At 39.4% G+C, this 18473-nt stretch overlaps 1 protein-coding gene across 19 annotated transcripts in view; it reads left to right on the forward strand.

Annotated features, from left to right (window-relative positions):
* The window catches only part of BBX (BBX high mobility group box domain containing), a 295838-nt gene that overhangs the window by 160251 nt on the left and 117114 nt on the right, over positions 1 to 18473 (forward strand). The window lies entirely within an intron of this gene.

Here is an 18473-nt window from a genome sequence, read left to right on the forward strand (position 1 = left end):
ACTGGGAGTTCCACCAGGGGTTGGGTCCAGCCGGCTCCCCCCACCCCCAGCCGGCCCCGCCCCTGATTGGCCCGCTGGCCCTCCCTGCCCGATCAGCCCCGATCGGGGTGGGCTGGCCAGACCCCACCAGTGCATGAATTTGGTTCACTTTGCCTCTAGTCGAAGATAAGAGCTTTCCCCATAATTGTACCATGTCAGTTAACTCTTGTTTTTATCTTGATTACAAGATCCACAACAATAGCTATTGAAGAAAGTATTTTTGAATAAATGATATGATAATGTATTTATCTTCCCTAATTGTTTAAAATGGACTATGGAGACACTGGGGATATTTTTATTGTTTTAAATTAGGCTTATTTCATTATTGAAGCTATATATTATCATTAGACTTTTTTTGATGTATTATAAAATGTGAAAGCTTGAGAATAGATTTTGTTTTCAAATATGAAACTTAAACTCTGTTTAGGTTTAAGGTGTTCAAAATTTTTCTCATAGTTGCAGTATGTTTTGCTGAGCTAATAGTCCCCACCTGGGGAGATGCTGAATGTTTCCCTGGGACTGTCTGACACCACACAGAAGGAATTGAAACGTCTGCCAGGTGGTCACATGGATGCTGTTATAGGACAAGTTCTCATATTGTCATAGCAGGCAGAAATATCCCAGGCAGCAGCAGTGCGGAGCATAAGCAGCCACTTCTAGGCTGACAACTAAAAGCTAATAACTCACATGATTGAATTTCAGGGAACATTTTTCCCATAGTTGGGAGTGGGTGCCTAACTGAACCATTGATGTCAGCTATGAACAGTGAGAAAAATGCTCTTCTAAGATCAAAGACACATAACTGTATTTGGAATTTGTTCAAGAATAGTAACTTTGCGATTACAAACATACTTTTAACTGTGGTATTTTGTTATCTGTCTTCAAAGGAGAACTTCTTGTTGATAGTTAGACCGCTTCCTGCCTTTCATCTTTTTTTCTGACTGTGGACAAAGGCGAAAAGTAAGGCAGCACCATAGTAGTGATGGTCTTTTTAAAAAAATTTGTATTTTATTTTATTTTTTCCATCACCATTTATCCCCTCTATGCCCTCTTCCACCTCCACCCACCCTCTCCGCAATCACCACACTGTTGTCCATGTCCATGAGTTCTCTTTTGTTTTTTCATTTTTGCTTAGCCAGACCCCCTCCCCACACACACGCGGACACACACACACACACGCACACACACACGTACACTAGATCTGTCTGCCTCCTCTCTATCTATGAGTCTGTCTCCATTTTGCTTGATAGTTCAATTTGTTCATTAAATTCCACATATGAGTGAAATCATATGGTACTTTTCTTCTCTGACTGACTTATTTCACTTAGCATAATACTCTCCAGGTCCATCCATGCTGTCACAAAGGGTAAAGTTGTTTTAAAATATGGGCAAATGAATTAGGCATTTTAGAAAGTAAATTTGGCTCTCGTAGAAATGCAGTTGTAACTTTTGAATGGCTTTCAGATTATTTCCTGCCAGATCAGTAGCAGAGGTTAGTGGTATAATCTGCAGAGAACCTGGAGGATGGAAAATAAGAATGTATAAGCTTTAGGAGCCAGGACCTTATCGCGACCAACAGGAGGCTGCCAGCATGGAAAAGCAAGTTTTAAGAAATAGAAAACCCTTCTGACAGGAGACAGCATTTGACAGAGTAAAGACACTGATTTGTCAGGTTGGTAAGGTTCTTGTTCTTGGAATCAGCCTAAAGCTGCCTTGATCTGCTTAACCAGATGGTATTTAATCAGGTGCTTCCCTAAAGGAATGTTGGAAGGTAGTAATTTGGGGCCATATTAGGCTAGTTGCAAAGTTATACTTGAACAACTTAAACAAGATGATATTTTCTAAATGAAATTGAAGGAAGAAAAGGGAGCAAAACTCATCCAAGATTGAACTCATCAGAATTTGCTGAAAATTACATGTGAAGGATACGCCATTTGCTTTCTTTCTCAGCCTTCATTTTTCTTCATAAGCTCTTGCCAGTGATGTATCTGTACGAGGGTAATGCAGGTTATCCTGCATGAGTAATGGACCCAGATTTCCACTTCTCTGACTCTGTGGTAAGGAATGTCTTACATGAATTCTCCCTGTGTCCTAGAGCATTTTGACTAACCCCGTGTTTGGGGCAAAAGTCCCAATTACCACAGACTCTTGCATTCCACTTTTCTGATTTTTGTCTTTATTGATTTTCACTTAAAACAATGCAGGTTTTTGCTCTCCTACATTTTGTGGCCATAAGGTTTTTTTTGTTGGTATGTACATTTTTTTTTTGAGATATTTTATTCTTTCATATAGCAAGAAACCTGGAAAATTATAAATTGCCGTAAAAATAGATAATTTGTTGTCTACTCTATCCTGCAGTGAATTTTCTCATTAGAATAAAAGAAAATTACCATTTAACAACTTTTCCTATATTGATCCAGTTCATTTCAGAACCTGAAAGTGGCAAAGAAACCAAGAGTTCATTCTGTTATCTTACTGTAAATAAATTTGGAAAATTTTAATTTTAAAAATACCAGTTTACCCATTTGTCTTAATGATAATACAACTTCAAAGCAATGTCAGGTTTATAATTTAGTTAAAAAACAAACCATCTAATAACAACAAAAACAACAATAATAATTAGCTCAAAAGGGACCCAAACTTTTTTTTAACAAACTCAGAGGAAAAGATTATTTAGTTTTAAACTTAACTTCTAGTGGGCTTAGTTTTTTATATCTTTAAATTGATGGTGTTGTACTCTGATTTGTAAGGTCCCTTTCAATTCTAACATTGGAGTTTTCTGGTGAACCAAAATTTGTATCTCATAAAGTCCAATATCTAGAAATAAGCACAAGAAATTGATTGTTTTCCTTTCTCCATTTTAGCAGTGGTAGAGTCCAATTTTAATATAAGAATAACTTTTCATACTTTTCCCCCCTTTTTAATATGTTCAGAAGAATTCCATCTTTTTTTGGTGTTAGGCCAGTAATTTCTGACTGCAATGTGTTTTGGGAGCATCCTAACAAGGCCTTGGGAACAATAACTACAGAATTACAAAAGCTAGCTCTAGTGGTAGTGGTGTAGATCCTGTTATATGTATGAATGAAGTAGTTATAGCTCTTGCACCTCCTCCTTCTGCCCAACACACTTGCTTTACCCTACCCAGTGTGTGTGAGATTTGCAGTAATAAAGAAGACATTAGGATTTAGGGTTCCATATAGTTGTTTGGTAGCAGTGATACCTTTTAGATTAATCTCAGATTTTTTAAAAAAATACATTTTTATTGATTTCAGAGAGGAAGGGGGAGGGGGAAAGAGAGAAAGAGGGAAACATCGATTGGTCACCTCCTGCACACCCCTACTGAGGATCGAGCCCACAACCTGGGCATGTGCCCTGACTGGGAATCAAATCATGACCGCCTGGTTCATGGGCCGATGCTCACCCACTTAGCCACACTGCCTGGGTGAATCTCAGAATTTTTGAAAGTTATTATAACATAGACTCCAGGATGTTTGAGGGATATTAAATAAAGCAGGTCCTACTTATGAAATCATTAATCAATCAAAGGGGGAGGATTACCCAAGAAAATATTAATCTGGATTCTGTCTAATGTTTACTTGTTACATAGAAACCATTAAATGGCTCTACTGTTTATGTATTGGGCCAGTTTGGCTCAGTGGAGCGTCGGCCCATGGACTGAAGGACCCTGGGTTCGATTCCGGTCAAAGGCACGTACCTCGGTTGCAAGCTTGATCCCCGGCCCTGGTCCAGGCATGTACGGAGGCAACCAATTGGTGTTTCTCTCTCACATCAATGTTTCTCTCTCTGTGTCTCTCCCCCTCCCTTCCACTCTCTCTACAAATCAATGGGAAAATATCCTTGGGTGAGGGTTAACAACAACAACAAAGAAACCACTCTTTTAAAAAACCATTAAATAAACTCAAGGATGTTTAATAACATGGCCCTTATAAACTACCAGAGTAAGGAAATCATTTCATTGTACTTCAAGCTCATAATGCTAATTAAAGTGAAGTTAGACTATATGAATCACTTTAGCAGTACAGGTACATGTCACTTGAACAAGAAAATCACAGGTTAAAGCTGACAAAAGTAATCATGTATTTTAACTCTGAGACCCTTAATCATCAGCAGACTTAATAGGACCCTTTTCAGTTTAATCCAATTTTTTTCAGTGTTGCAATTGCAGAATTTACTGTTTCCTCAAATGCTTCTAGAACCACCTGCACGTGGTCAAAGAAGTATTGAACAGCAATGGAGCATGGCGACTGGACCACTTGAGTCCAGATCTTGGTGTCCAATGGGCTAGTGTCCTAGCTGTGTTACCCTGGGCAGGTTCCTCTCTGTGCCTCAGTTTCCTTTTCTGTAAAAGGTGGGTGATTATAATTCCTTCTTCACAGAGTTGTTTTAAGGATTAAGCGAATTGATGATGATAGTTATAATAGTGCCCTTGGAGAATGATTAAGTCCAGAAAGAAAAAGATAAAAGTTATACTATTCTGTTTTCACTATTCTCTGTGCTTTGTTATCCATGAAATTCTATTTTTGGTTTTCAGTTTAAAACTACAAACCTTCCCTTATTTACAATAAAATGTAGCTTCCTAAGTGGAAAGTAAGTATTTGAAAAGAAAGTGTTTATTATTATTTTCATTACATAGCATCCTTTTTTACTTTATAAATCCTCAATATTAGGTATAACATACTCAAATGGATATGTTATGACTGGAATTCTAATACATTAAAAAAGTTTTTAAACTGTCTGGAGATAGGTGTTGAAAGAGTAGTGACAGCAATTGCCTGGACTGACAGCAATTGCCTGGACTTGACACAATTAATAATTTAGCATGTTTCAGTTGTCAAGGACAGACCCCTTTTTCTACTTTTCATGTATCCGGGTACTTGGAATTCCCCATTAATTTTTCATTATGAAGCTCTTCCCCTGTTCCAGCTGGTTCCCCTCTTGGCACATGAATGGTTTGAATTGATGTGAAGGGCCCCAGGATTTAAAGGCCTAGATTTTGCCACCTTTATTACTTGTCGGAGTTACAAATTTCCCAGTGTCATAGGCAGTTTGCTCCAGATGTAACTTATATGATTTTTAATGTAAAAGTATAGCTAAGGTGGTTCAGTCCTAACCAACCTGTTAGTGATCTGAATCTCCTAGTCTCTGAAAATTTAACATCTCCATAATAAATCACACATTGAATTATTTATAAAGTAAAAAATTACTAGGGGCCTCCATGGCCTTGATTTGAAGCTATTAGGAATTGACTTTTTTTTTTAAGGCAAAAAAAATGTTTTCCTATATACTCCCTGTAAAGACGTTGGGAAGTCTTCTTTAAATATTGGGAAAGTTATGTAATCTTACTATTGAATTCCAAGAAACTACATGGAACATGTTTAAAATGTTAGTAATTAAAAAACAACTTAATGAAGTTATACAAAATTCAAAATGTACCCAATTTTAGAATCCAGTGTTAGTTAATAGAAGAGGGTTTGCATAAACTCTGAGAAAAAAAGTGTGGGTAAAACAAAATAAAACAGCTGTTAGAATTTTTTAAAGACTCACCCATATAGGTAAGAAATTATAGTCAGTGTAACGGTTGTATGAGGGGCTGTGAAAACTGACTTTTATCTTTATCTTCCTTGTAAGAAGTGAGAGAGGAGAATGAAGGCCAACATACAGGAGAGGGGGTGCTCTACAGCACAGCCTGGTCCCAGCTGGAGATACTGAAATAAAATCAAAGTGGAGAATGGTAATAATGGGCCTTCAAGGTCATCTGGACCAACCTTCTGATACTTGAAGACCTTCCACATTTTTCCTGCTTCATAAATTGCTAATTTTGTCCTTGAACAGGCCTGGTTTTGAATTTTTCTCTTTTTCTGAGATGAAAATCAGGACTAGGTGCGGGGCATCCTTACTCTCAATCTGGCACTAGTATTGGTTCCATCGTTCCCTGCTTCTCTCCATGCAAAAACTCTACAAGCAAGAGGAAAACGAGTGTGAGAAGCATAAAAATGTTATTAGACTTCATACCTGTCTCAGATCATCTTTGACCAGTTTTTTTGTGAATGCCAACAAAATTCCAGTTCTCCTTAAGGGTTACTGTCCCATAAAGTCCCAGCTAATTCTTCTTAAGTCAAGCCTGAGATTTCAGGACAGGCCAGCCACCTAACTTTTTTCCAGCTACCTCATCCTGTGGAGAGTTGCAGACCCTACCCCAGTCTTAAGTCACAACATAGCAAAGATCTGGGTACTTCTTTTCAGGATCTTTTCAAAAATTTATTTTTGCTGATGCCGGAATAAGAGAAGCCAGGTCACAGTTGGCAAAGTCGTAGTTATGGCAAAGTTGGCAGTGACAGGAAATTCCTGGAACCTGGAGTTCATTCCTGGCTGTGTCCTCAGTGATATGTTTAGGTTTAGCCATTAGTTAAAGGGTTGATGGGACAAATTGGGGCCATTAAAGTGAATAAAGAGAATTATCTGAATTTTCCAGTGGTTTTGTAATTGCCAAGTATCCTGGTGCCAAGAATGCCGTCTTATTATATACTGTCTACTCCCTAATGGTTTGGAGCACAGTTGCTGCACTCTATTACATGCTGTCAAGTTCCCAAATTGTTTTACTATTATATAGATCTTATTTCACCAACAGGTCCTTTATTGGTACATCTCATCTTTTATATGTGTCATCTGTCTTCATGCTAGTCCATTAATCAGTCTTCAAAAGGCAGATTTGGGATCAGGAGGCCTTTGTAGAGGAGCTATATAAGAGCTGTAGGAGGAATTTGCCCACCACTCAATTACAGATTTGGTAGTTATCAAAGCCAGACAGCTGAGAGAGCTCAGCAAGACTCAATGAGCCTTACCTTCCAGTCTGAGAAATGCCATAATGAGATATAAATAATGTGTCTGACATTTGTTATTAAAATTGTGACTTGTGTCTCTAAAATCAGGCTGATCAAGCATACTTTATTCACACCAGTTGGTTCTTTTCAAATTCTCACCCAAACTTACTTTGATTCTGTGTGTTATTACATATTTTTAAACCCAGTAAATACTTGTGCATATGGAAGGACCTCTTTTTGTCTAAAATATGTTCAGAGTATTGCTTAAAATTAAAAAAAATATTTGCAATAAACACAGGAAAGAAATTGTGTGTTACTCTGGGGTTATATGGCAGATTTGTCAGTGCGCTTTCCTTACATGTTGTGTTGCATATGGAAGTGACAAGCTTTCGTGATATCTGTTAAATTGTAACCTGCCTATTGTGTTCAATGCAGAATGCTGAGTTTAGTAGAGAAATCATGCTTGTCCTACCCTGCCTCTCAGAATAATTAGATGGAGATGCTTGTGCTTTCCTTAAATAAAGCATGTTTGTTTTGAAAGACGTAGCACTCGTGGGCTGTCAGTCACAAGAGCTTCTGAGAGCACTTCAGGAGCTGTGATGGCAACATTTACAGAGTGCAAAGGGAAGAAAAGTACACTGAGTCACAGATACATATGCTTGCTTGTTCCACGACTACCTCCCTTTCCCAATGTATTTAGTATGGCTAAAACCATAGAAGGGCTGTTTTGAAATATAAATGGAAATTTGGAATCCTCTGGCTAAGTAAATGCTGAGAGACTAATTAAATGAAGAAAGGCTTGGAGACTAATTAAATGCTAAAAAGGATTGTAAAATGGAATTACTTTCCCTTCCAAAATAAATATATTGACTGTAAACTAAAGTCAGTGATAGTTAGATGGAAGAAAAGTTTTTTGAGATTAATGTCCAAAGCCTTTAGTCTGTGTCCCTGGTTTGCCTCTTAAAGGCTTTGGAAAGATTAAGTGAATGTCTCTGAGACTTCCCTCCTTCAGCTGTAAAATGGACATACTTATATCCACTTCAAGGGTTGTGTAATATTAAGTAAATCAATGTCTGCAATAAAGGCTTTATAAGTTATAAAATGGTACATAATTGGGAAGTAGCAGTTAAGGAACTCCAGGGAGTTTTAATAGCACTACTGATTTTTTCTTATTAGAAAATATGTTTAGAACTTACTAACGAAGTGTATATTATAAAGTGCTTTATTATAAAAAGTAAAACAATTTCTTAGATATGTCATCAAAATAACTTCCATTGTGAAAAAGAACACCTAAGAATAAATACATAGTGTGGGCATATAGATGGCACTGTAGCTCCTGATAGTGATTATGTATTTTGCCCACTAACCCTTGTGGCTGTGACAAATCACTGTGTGTGTGAGAGTACTCCCTTCCCCATGCCTCCTTTATGAAATGCCATGGTGTAGGTATGGAATGACTGGCTATAGATGCTCATTGCAAAATACTGTGGAGATTCCAGGTAGAAAGGAACTGAATTAATGAGAAATGGCCTTAGTAGAGTTAAGAATCCTACTCAGGGGGCATCAGGAGGTCACTGGTTTGATTCCTACTCATAGCACATGTCTAGGTTGCAGGCTGGATCAGCAGTGGAAGGTGTGCAGGAGACAGCTGATCAATGTTTCTCTCTCATTGATGTTTCTCTCTGTCTTTTCTTTACTCTCTCTAAAATCAATAAACACTTAAAACTAAAAAAGAATCTTTCTTAGGGGGAAAATAATACCAAATTTGAAAATTCCTGGATTGAACTCAGTACACTGCACTTGGATGATTCTTTCTCCCTAAAATCAGTGAACACCGTGCTTTTATGATACAGAAGAGCTTCTTAAGTGATTTTCCAGGCGAGGTTTATATAGTTTATAATTCTTTATAGAGGGGCTTTTGTTTTCTTTATATTATACAGCATTACCTTAACCTTTTTATTTAAATAGGATGCTAGAAGATAGAGGGAGCATATTTATGTAAATCAGGCTGTAAAAGAACACTCCCAGATGCCTCAGTAAACATGTATCTAGTGGGTAATGTCTATTTTCATACTGTGCATGGAGAAGAAGTAGGATTGAATTAGGGTCATACTAAAGCATTTAACTACTTATGTTCTCTCTTTGGTAGTTTTTTATAAAGGAAAAAGGGCAAGCAAATACATAAATAGGAACTTTTTTTGTTTTGTTAGTTTAATGACATGAGGAATTTTTTAAAACAAATGCCATAAATTTAATACATTTAGTAAATAAAACAAGCTGTCAGTGCTTGGCACTGTGGCTAAAGCACATTCAGCCCAAACACCTAAAAGGAAAACACAAGGAAGGGTTAAGGATCTGAACAGGGCACTGTTCTGACTCTGGATCTGCAAATAACCACTTTGGTACCATGTGTGTTAAATCAGAAAATGGGAATATATTTAAGAAAAAATGTCACCGAGTATGAAGCAAGTATGAAACAAATGACTTTTTGCTTATCTCTAGTTAGAAAATATAAATGTATCATAGCTTGCTAGGCATTCTAATTAATTTCCTTGGCAAAGGTGCAGTTTGATATATAAAATCATTAATTTCATGTGTTTTCAAGTACTATTTATTAAAATACATAGTATATTCAAGGCAGCATTCTAAGCATTTGGGACTATAAAGATAACACCCTACTTTCATATACTATGTAATATAGAAATTATGAGTTAACTCATTTCAAGTATACCACATTGTAAAGCATTAGGCATTAAAGAAGCTAGGATAAGTTACTTCAATAAATACTATAACTACTAAAATGAGAAATATTGATTCTTTGGGGAAAAATAAAGATTTTTGTTTTTCAACCAATAAGACTTAGAGATTTTGTTTTAAGTGAACTAAATTTAACTGTAACTTAAATTAGTTCCTTTTTTTAAATTAAAGAATAGTAGCATAGGAAAAAAGAGATTCCAAAAGGAGATATAGATTGATGGTTCTTAAATAACATAATATAAGCTTAAATCATAGAAATGAAAATATGATTCTTTTAAACTTGGACTATTTTAGATGAAGCTTAATAGATTTACTTAAAAAAAAAAAATGTGTGCGGCCCTAGCCAGTTTGGCTCAGTGGCTAGAGCATCAGCCTGTGGATTGAAGGGTCCTGGGTTCGATTCCAGTCAAGGGCATATGACTGTGTTGCAGGCTCAATCCCTGGTGGGGGGCATGCAGGAGGCAGCTGATCAATGATTCTCTCTCATCATTGATGTTTCTGTCTCCCTCTCTCTTTCTCTCTGAAATCAATAAAAATATATTAAAAAATGCGTGTGATCTCCCCTAAAATTTAAAGGGCTTTGTGTAAACTGGTATATAGAAAATGAAATAATCAGTGTTCAGTGATGGGTGCAGGAGAAAAGGGGATGGATAATTATTTCTCTTGTGAGGTCAAAATTATTTTTTAGGAGTCATTTTAACATCTGCTACATAGAAACTATTTCTAAGAAGTAAAGGTGCCAGATGTTTGGTTTGGTAGTTTGAGTTAGCTATTTAGTGGGTGCTAGGAATTGCTGAGATGGAGGGTCATAGGAGCAGGAGAGAACTGAAGAGCAGGGCACAGGTGGGGTGGAATAGAAAAGAAGCAGTGGTAAATGTGGAGAAGGAATAAAGGTAATAGGAATAAACATCAGGGAAGAGACATGGAGCTCATCTATTGAGCAGGTGTTTGCCCACAACATGCCTGGCTCTATGTCTGGCCCAGGAGATACGATGGTGAAATTCCACAGCCCTTGTTCTCTGTCATAGCCAAGTGGGATAGAAAGAAGGAAATGGGACGTTTCATTGTAGGCTATTAAATATAGGGTGCTGTGGGGACACAGGAAGCACCTTTCTCAGACTAGAAAGGCCCAACAGATGCTTGAGCCTGAGATGAGTTTTAACCTAAGCCCTGAAACAGGGGTGAGAGTTCACTGTGAGGAGCCAGTAGTGCAGATGCTATGAGGCAAGTTCCAGGGGATGGTATGTGGCTCAGTGTGGGCAGAGCTTCAAGAATGAGAACAGAGCCTAGAAACTGGAGCTGTAAAAATAAACAGGAACCAGCCCTAGCTAGTTTGGCTCAGTGGATAATGTCAGCCTGCGGACCAAAGGATCCCGGGTTTGATTCTGGTCAAGGGCACATACCTTGGTTGCAGCTCCTCCATGGCCTGGGCCCTTGTTAGGGATCATGCAGGAGGCTACCAATCGATGTGTTTCTCTCTCATTGATGTTTCTCTCTGTCTTTCCCTCTCTCTTCCACTCTCCCTAAAAATCAATGGGAAAAATATCCTTGGGCGAGGATTAACAAAAAAATAAACAAGGACCAAGTCAGGAAGAGTCTTGTGTGTTACATGAAGGAAGAACTTTGGATTTTTTTTCCTGAGCCCATTGTAGGACTATTAAGGAAGTCATGCAGAACAAGGTCATGAACCGATATTGTAGTGTGGAGAATTGAAGTCAACACAGCTGTAGGGAAGAAGATCAGACAGCTGTGCCATGTGAATAGGAGTGGACCATATGTAAGAGGTAGAAGGGACAGAACTTGGTGATGGTAGATATCAGGGCAAGAAACTAGTTGCAATGATTTGAATTTACAGTGAGAAAGTAGAAGAGATATATGTATGCTTTCCAGATGTTTATGTGAAGGCAATGCTACCAGTCCAAAGTCCGTGTGCCCAACGCTTTGAGATGTCAGAGTTTGGAGTAAAGAAAGGTTTATTGATAAAGAAGTTGCCAACTGAGAAGATGAGAGACCTAATCTTCAAATTCATCTTAAGAAAGTACAGAGTTGAGATTCTTTTTTGTCAAGGGAAGGAAAATGGAAGGGTCAGTTGACAACCACAGACATCTTGGTGCCAAGGAAGATAGTGCTAGTTGATGTGAGTCCTGTCACAGATTCCTGCAAGCCTTTGATAAACAATACATACTTCCCTTATCTCCTTAAGGGAGGCACTTTCTTGTAAGGGATTGTTTTTGTAAAAACTCTAGAGGCAAACAGAATTCCTCTAATGATTGGCATGTCTGTATGCAAGACTAGGCAGAGCTATTAGCCTGAAGGCCATGGGAACAAAGCAGGCTTGAACAAGAGTCTGAGGGGCCTGCCCAGCATTTCTCTCTGTTCCAGGAAGGAATATCCATTTCCTGACATTCTCCCCAGGAATATGGTGGAGGCAGAGGCCAGATCCAGACAAGGTATTTTCCCTGAGAGGCTAGAAGTCAAAGATGTAAGCATGACTCATAGTGAGGTAAGAAGCCAGAGCCTGTGGCGTTGTTGGGATGAGTTATGAGTGCTTTCTAGAAAATTAATCCTGAGTTTTGGAACCAAGAAGTTTAGGGACCAAGTGAGTAGACGAGGTACAAGGGGGAGCCTATGAACCATGAACCATGTTAGTACCGGGCAGGCCAGCCTTTGGCTGTTAGCTGTGTGGTTTGAAGTTAGGCAGTCTCCTGGCTTGAAGGGTGGGGCCAGTTTATGCAAAACAAAACAAAAAGAGGATCACCTGAAGGATGAGGAGAATTCAGAGAAGGCTTTAGATTTGAGATCCTGTGTAGACCGCAAGAGAAGGTATTAGCTAGAAGGAACTGTTGACAGTTTAGCAATAGTCTATCAAAGAAAGCAACGGAAGGACTAAGCCCAGAGTAGCAAGAAATGAGATAGAAAGCACGGATTGGGAGTGAAAGGACTTGACTTTGAATCTTTGCTTCTGAGAGAAGATGGAAGAAGAAACAAGTTTTGAAATTGGTAGGCAAGATGGGGCTTTGGGAATGTCCCCTAATAGGGGTTTTTTGAAGACTCCTATTAATCAGGAGGCAGAGGCATTTGCCAAAGTAACTGGGATTTTGGTGGGAAGGACAGTGTGGGGAAGTCATTGGAAGCTCGAGCTCTAGGAACAGAAGACCTAGGTTTGAACCCTGGCTCCTCCACATGTTGGCAGAGTGGCCTTGGGCATGTTGCTAAAGCTTTGTCATTCTCAGTTGCTTCACTTTAAAATGTGACATGGTAGTGCTTTTCTCTAAGAGTTGTATGAAGGATTAAATTAATTAATGTAAAGTATTTAGCATGTAGCAGACTTTCTTTAAGAAAAAGAAATCTTTATTGTTGAAAGTATTATAGATGTCTGCCCCTTCCCCCATTCCCTCCACCCTACTCTCGCCCCTTCCCCAGGCCTTCACTGCACTATTGTCTGTGTCCATGGATTATGCATATGTGCATATAAATAATATGATTAATCTCTTCCTCTTCCCTCCCCCTTCCCTCCCAGCTTCCCTCTGAGATTTGTCAGTCTGTTGCTTGTTTCCATGTCTCTGGACCTATTTTGTCCATCAGTTTATTTTGTTCATTAGATTCCACATATGACTGAGATCATGTGATACTTATCTTTCTCTGACTGGATTATTTCACTTAGCATAATACTCTCCAGATCCTCCCAAACTGTCTCAAAGGGTAAGAGACCAATACAATTTATTATTAGCAGGCAACATTTTTTAATGGCCCAGAACCATACTCTGAAGTCAGATCTCTTGAATTCAAATACTGGCTCCACCAGTTCTGTGCTAGCAGTGTGACCTTGGACATTATGCAATTTACAAACATAATGCATAGTCACCAGGTGATCAGTGAATATAGTTTCAACTGCAATGACTTTAAGGGAGGAGACTCCATGAGCTTGTCTTCCTTTTTATGCTTTGATTTTTTTCCAATGTGATAATTATGTCAAACTACCTTTGCAACAACTGCATATAATAAAAACTTGGTTAATTTATAAAATAAAAGAGGCGAAGTATATGTTATCTGTGCCTCAGTGTTCTCATCTGTAAAAAGGAGATAACAATACTATCTTACATCTTAGTCTTATGAATTGAGAGAATTAAGGAATATAAAGCTCTTAGCTTCTGGCACATAGGAAACAATATATATTATATGTTATATATGTTTTTTTAAAAATATATTTTATTGATTTTTTATAGAGAGGAAGGTAGAGGTATAGTTAGAAACATCGATGAGAGCGAAACATTGATCAGCTACCTCCTGCACACCCCCTCCTGGGGATGTGCCTGCAACCAAGGCACATTCCCTTGACCGGAATTTAACCTGGGACCCTTCAGTCCGCAGGCTGACGCTCTATCCACTGAGCCAAACCAGTTAGGCGGGCAATATGTTATATATGTTTATCCACATTATACATAGAGGCATTTTATATGTATCTGAAATTTACATAAAATTATTTATTATACTAGAGGCTCGGTGCATGGCTTTGTGCACTGATGGGGGGGTCCCTTGGCATGGCCTGCGGGGACCAGGCCGAAACCAGCAGTGCAACATCCCCCGAGGGATGTAGTAGTGCACGAAGCAGCAGGTGGCTGGGGAGGAGCCTGAGCCCGGGTCGGGCGCTGTGCCACTCCTGCTCATCTCGCCCTGCTGCGCCTGCTGTCACTGCCACTCGGTAGGCTCACTGCCACTCTGCAGCGGTCTCTGTGCACCCGTCCTAGGGCGATAGTGGCATGCCCATGACGGAGAAGCAGCCACAGGCTCATGCCTAGTCAGTCCCGATGCCAATCCTGATTCTGGTCCGGATGGAGGAGGGGCGCGCAGGGGGGTGTCCACAGGGAGGCTCGTGCCGCCACAAATGCGCTCACCGGCCATGAGCCTGGTGTCTGGTACCCCTTGGTCAGCTGAGCATCGCTCCTGCTGTGGGAGTGCACTGACCACCAGGGGGCAGCTCCTGCATTAAGCATTTGCCCCCCCTGGTCAGTGTGTGTCATAGCGACCAGTCAAAAGGTTGAATGGTCGCTTAGGCTTTTATACACATAAATATATTTGTTTTAATAAAAATTACTATTATCCTCACTCATCATCGTCAGTAGGTGTTGAGAAGAAATTGAGAATTTATCATAGGCACTGTGGGACTGTGTGTCTCTGGACCTATTTTGTTCATCAGTTTATTTCCAACTAGCACTGAAGCCAACCTGAGATTGGAAACTTTGTAGTGCTGGAGATAGACCTAGAAAAGAAAAATGATTGGTTGAGTTCAGAGTTGGGGTTTGTTAGCAGACCAATTACGAAAGGAAAAGAGAGCTAGGGAGCTGAAGGTGGTGCTGTGATATCCTATTTGGAGAGAATAATGATATTTATTGACAGATAACCCAAAAAAGGAATAAAGCTACTGGAACATCTTTTTAGACTAGTACTGACAGCTGTTGTGTGGAGGTGACTTAGATTTCATTATATTTATTCCATCGCCTTGTCATTTTGTCTGTTTCTGTTCTCTCTCCTCTCCCCTTCTGAACAGTCCTTCCTAGGTTCTTACTTTTCTTTCTCTGCATGTTTTCTCTTCAAGCCTTATATTTGGTCTGCCTTCTAGCAAAACAACATAAAAATATATAATAAGAAATCAAACTATTGTTCCTATATTCGCTTCCTCACATATGTGACCAGCACCTAGCACAGTGATGTGCTCTGACAGATCCAGAAAAAAGCACCTGGCACATTCACTACCCTTAAGAGTCTCTGCAGGAGGAATTCACGTGAAATTATTATGCATATATTGTACTTAAAAATGATAATTGTCATACAATCCAATAATCAAAAACTGTGGCACAGCTATTAATGTGGGTGGTCAGAAAAGGTGCGCAGGAGGGAAAGACACAGAGCTGGGGCAAATAAAGACAGATTTTTAGAAATGGGAGTTCAGAGAGGCTTGCCTAGAAAATGAGACCCACAGTGTGCAGGTCTGAGAGAGCAGAGGAAAGACAGTGCGGCAGCACAGAGCAGGTGTGGCTAACAGCAGAAAGCAGCCTGACAGGAGAGCAGCGGCGGGAGGTGAGTTGAATGGGAGGTAGGCTGGACATTTAACACCCACAGTGCATCGCTTACCAGGTCACCAATAAGTATATGTTCCACTGCGGTGAGAGAAAGTGAGAAAGCGACTCCCATGGCCTTGTATCCTTGTGCTTCAGATTCTTGTCATTGTGATCATTATATCCTCACCGTGTAATAAGTGCATCAAAACCCTTCTTAATTTAGAAACTAAAAGAGGGGGAAACGTGTAACGCTAGCCCTATTGAAAAATAGGAATGTGGTGACTTTCTGATTAAGAATGTAAAGATCACCATAAAATTACAGGAAAACAGAAACTTGGCCTTTTGCAGGGTGGAGTAGGGAGTTGTGGTCTGGTCTGGTGGGAAACATGTCCAGCCTGTTACTGAATTCTCTTTGTAAATAGCTTTTTCCTTCCTAAGCCACCTCTTTTGGTGCCATATCTCTTTCAAAGTGGCTGTTGTCTCTATCTGTAGTCTCAGACTGCAGGCATTTTTGAGAACCAAGTTAAGCTCCCCCAAAACTAAATATCAGGGAGTGTAAGTATTGGAGATCATAAAATATATGTTCCTTCATGAGGTAAGGGCACAGGGACCGGAACTGCCAGCACAGCTAAGCCCTTCTTTGAATAGCGGGTGCCTTATTAGTATTCATGAAGAGCATATAGATAACATCTTGACAGAGTTAAAGTTGCAACTTGAAGAGCCTCTGCTTTTCAATAAAGAGCCCATTTAAAGACACTCGGTTCATGAATAGAGTGGCTGAATTGCTTCTAAAACGAGAGTATTACTTTATTGAATTAGATATTTTTCATTTAATCTTTCTACAATTTAGAATTTTCATTAGAATTACAATAAATAATGATTAGCACTTGTAGGGCTTTTACCTTCAAAGAGTTTAGAGTTAATCTAGTTTGTCACTTGAAGTCATCAGAGATGTGCACTTGCTTTTCTCCTGTGCCCTGAAAGTGTCCACTTTCCAGCCCCCACCGTGCTCTCTGGAGGTATTTCCATTGCCCATGAGCTCTGGTCCATGGGAGATGCCTGGAGAGTCAACAGATGGGAGGCTTTCCATTAGAGCTCCTTGTCCTTGGCAAGCATTTGGCCTCTTGAGTTAGGCTCCTGGGTTCTGGCTTCTACTCTGCTGTTGTGTGGCTATAGGCAGGTTACCCTCAGCTTCTTCATCTGGGACTCATAGTAGTACCTGCCTCAGAGTGCTGTTGTGAGAATAAATGAGATAATGCATATTAAATATGTAGCCGCTAGTTTTTGATAAATACTAACTGTGTATTAGTAGTGTTTTTAAATTATTATTAGAAACACGTCACTCTGGGACGTTGTTAAGTGTAGTAAAGTGTTAGGTGAGGAAATTAAAAGCCAATAAGTTCCTTTTTCAGGGACTGCTATGCACCTGAGTCAGTGCTAACTAAGCACTGGGACAGAAAGGGAAGAAACCACGGCACCTGCCCTCTAGAAGTTTGTCTGTTGGGGGACAGAGGGATACATAAAACTAAAACACTATGGTGAGTGCTAACCATGTCAAGTACAATCAAAGTTCGAGAAATTTTGACTTAAGATTTTCACAGAAAGCTTTAGAGAGGAAGGGATATGGGATCCGAGCCTTGGAGGATGAGAAGAACTTGGACAGAGAACGGGAGAATTTTAGGGTGAGCAGGACTTCAGAGTTGGGGTATTTGCCAGCCTCTGTGTCAGCAGGACACGCCGAAAGATTGAAAGCAAGGAGTGTCTTGAAAGCAGCAGGACTCTTGGAAGATTTTAAGTAGGTCGGTCTAATTTACATGGAAGTTCTAGGGCTACCACTTTGTCACTGTTTCTTTGTACTGTTTTTTTGTTTTGTTTTGTTTCGTTTTTCCTCTTTGTAGACCTGAGAAAGCTGTGAAGCTTTGTAGTCTTAGTTGGACCCAGAAGAGGCCTTACTTGTGGTTAGAATGTGTGGTTCTACCTTAACCTGTCTCATTGCATCTGAATTTTCATTCATATGATTTGAATGGAATTTTATTGGCCATTTAGGAAACAGTTTAAACTCTAAAATACTCCGGTGACACAGTTAAATTCACACAATGTTTTAAAGACTGAGTGTACTGATTGCCTAAGTTGTAAGACAAGATGATAGAAAGACTAAGAGGATCTTATTCACAAAATATATGACTGTGCCAAAGCATTGTTTCTGACTAAAATCACTTAGAGAGAAGGAAACTTTCCATCTTTCTTTTTCAGTTTTTGAGACTAGAGGCCGCTGTTACATGGGAGACATCTATGATCTCCTGAACAGCATTTTGGGCTGAGCTCAGGGATCAGATGCTGCCAGTTAAACCCATACTCCCTCTACAAAATTGTGGGTAAAGGGAGGATTTACTAACCTTGAGTGTCTGTACTTGGTATTATATAAAAAGTGTTCTCATGGTAGAGTGGCTATTCAGTTTTAATATATGAGGAAGGATCAGCAAGATTAATAACTCTACAACAAGTAGTTAATGGCAGAAGCAGAATTCTAAATGAGGCCTGCCAGACTCCAGTGTCCATTTTTTTATTTTGTTAAATGAGGTGCTTGCTTTGTATTGTTTCTTCTCTGATATTTCTTCTTGAAATTTCTCATGAAGATTGAGTCAGTAGAGGTCTTCATGAATGCGCTTGCTGTATTTTTTCTAATTTATCACTGAGTTGACTTAAATTTAATTCAGTACAGTGAGTACCTAATTGCTCATCCTGGCACAGAGAGGGAGCACACATGGGTTGGTTT

This window comes from Myotis myotis, unplaced genomic scaffold (assembly GCF_014108235.1).
Source record: "Myotis myotis isolate mMyoMyo1 unplaced genomic scaffold, mMyoMyo1.p scaffold_m19_p_2, whole genome shotgun sequence".
NCBI classification, from domain to species: Eukaryota; Metazoa; Chordata; class Mammalia; order Chiroptera; family Vespertilionidae; genus Myotis; species Myotis myotis.